At 40.5% G+C, this 2465-nt stretch overlaps 1 protein-coding gene across 1 annotated transcript in view; it reads left to right on the top strand.

Annotated features, from left to right (window-relative positions):
* Positions 1–2465, top strand: part of RAPGEF5 (Rap guanine nucleotide exchange factor 5) — a 172589-nt gene that overhangs the window by 88877 nt on the left and 81247 nt on the right. The gene's annotated exons all lie outside the window — the stretch shown is intronic.

Below are 2465 nucleotides of genomic sequence, written 5' to 3'. Positions count from 1 at the left end.
TGCTGAGACCTAAGGCGTGCCTCTCTAAAAGCGCCAAGGAATGTGCAAAACATGAAAATACAAGAGTGTTTACTTAAGATGCTTTGTATCTCCTTGCTTCCATGCCATGTGATCTTGCAGTTGCTACGGTAACTAGGAATTTTTCATTCCATAACTTGTGTAAGGACTGAGGCTGCCCTTTTTATTACTGCTCTGCCCTCTCTAAAGTTACACATGCACTCACGTGCGCACACACACACACAAGCATATTCGCAAGCACGCACGTGTAAATGCACATTTATATACACACAAAAGAGATTTGGAAAGAGTTCCTTGACTTGAAGCATTCCCATTTTCTAAGTGTATTACTTTACACTTCATTTACTTACAATTTAAAATTTTTTTCCAGCTTTATTGAGGTATGATTGACAAAAGTCATATATATTTAAGGTGTACAATGTGATGTTTTGATATATGCATACATTGTAAAATGATTACTGCAATCAAGCTAATTAACATATCCATACCTCACGTGATTACGTTAGATGTGTGTGTGTGTGTGTGTGTGTGTGTGTGTGTGTGTTGTGTGTGTGGTGAGAACACTTAAGATGTACTCTCTTAGCCAATTTCATGGATCCAATACTTTTTAAATTTGAAGAATATTTCCACTGGGTCTGTTCACAGTTAAGAGCTAGCTTTCTCAAGTTATTTCAATTTGTAAATTAGATCTTTACTTAATCAGGAGGCATTTCCAAACACAACTATGTTTCCTGTAAGAGGAATTTGGGAGGAGAAGCCAACGCCATAGGAACTAGTCAGGGGTGGCTATCAAGGGCTGCTGTTAAAATCCATACCGCCCTCTTTTTACTCAGATTTTAAAGGCTTCTGTAAAACTGCTGCTGTGAATTAGTCAAACCCCAGGTGACAAGTATATCTGCAGCTAGTAGGTAGAAATTTTGTCCGAGTCATAATTTGCCATAGGTTTTCATCTCATCTTTAGGCTGCTTGAGGAAAGTGTCAATATTGATTTTCCCTTAAGAATAACTTCACAAGTGTGTCACACACATATACACATACACACACACAAATGATATAAGAATTCTTGGGAACTAGAAGGTATTTCTAAAATTTATATTTGTCATTTCTGTAAAATTTCCTAGGAAGCAAGATTTCAGATTTTTTGGTTGTTTTAAATCTCAAGTAACATATGTATTGTATTTTCAGGGCCATCAAGATATACCAATATGTATAGCTGATTCACTTCGTTATAAAGCAGAAACTAACACACCATCGTAAAACAATTATACTCCAATACAGATGTTTAAAAAAAAAAAGGTATACCAATAATGCGAAGGGGAAATAAGTGCTGTTCCCAGCACTAAGTTATCTGAGTTTTTTGCAAAGTGGCCGAATCTGTCGTGAACATATCGTGCAAACTGTCTGCATGAACGCTGTGGATTGATGGAATTCACAGGTTCAAAGTATTGATAGACAAAGTTTTTCTCCAGTGACCTCAGTATGTTAGGAAATGCTTAATGATCTAATTTAGAATTTGAAGGCATCCTCATTTCTCCTGAATTACCTTCTAATAGGCCTCTGTCAGATCATATATGCACAAGGCAGTGCCCTCAGTTGCCCTTTGACCTAGGCTTTTTGAATCCAAGGGGTAAGTCTTAGTGACTTCCCAGCCCAGCCGAGCCTTTGCATATTCCCGTGGGCCCACTAACCAGGGAGAGTGTGTGTAACTCTGAGTCTTAGCAGAATGAAATAACCACCATATCTGGGACCCAGGGGCTGCAGAAGTGATGGAGTGCAGCAGCCTCACCCCGTGACCATGGCTGACATCACGCCTTGCTGGTTGCTGCGGGTGTTTTATCTTGTTTATACTTTAGACTTGCTGTTGCTGAAGGATATTGACTGCTCCCTTGCAGATAATCAGGAACCCCACCACAAAGCTAGGGCCTTGTGAGGCATTAACTAACTCTTGAAATTTCTCCTTTCTACCCTAGCCTACTCTCTGGACTGAGTCCCTTGGAACCTCTTCCTCCTCGCCTTTGCCGACCTCTCTGTCCTTGATCTTGGGCCATCCCAATGTCTAGAATCTGTCTGCTCACCCACCATTCGCCAGGCCATTCGTTCATTTAACAGACAGTGTTGTTCTGGATGGAGGGACGGCACAGAGAACAAGACAGACCAAGCCCCTGTTCCCATGCAGCAGATAGCAGAGTGGAACTTGTCCTGCCATTTCGCCTTTCTCGTCTCCCCTCTATCCCCACCCACAATCTTGTCATCAACCAAGAACTTCCATACTGGATCTAGAGGACTTTCTGGGAAAGATTTAATAAAATTTAAGATTTTATGATAAAAAAACAATAACACCTGTGTGATTTAATAACTCTCAAGGGTCACATGGGGAGTGTCGAGTGAAGCAAAGTGTAGGATCTGAACTGTAGTAAACTGATGTAAATATTAGACCAGAAAGAGTG

This window comes from Lipotes vexillifer, unplaced genomic scaffold (assembly GCF_000442215.2).
Source record: "Lipotes vexillifer unplaced genomic scaffold, Lipotes_vexillifer_v1.1 scaffold474, whole genome shotgun sequence".
Lineage (NCBI taxonomy): Eukaryota > Metazoa > Chordata > Mammalia > Artiodactyla > Lipotidae > Lipotes > Lipotes vexillifer.
This window is presented reverse-complemented; position numbering and strand designations above follow the sequence as displayed.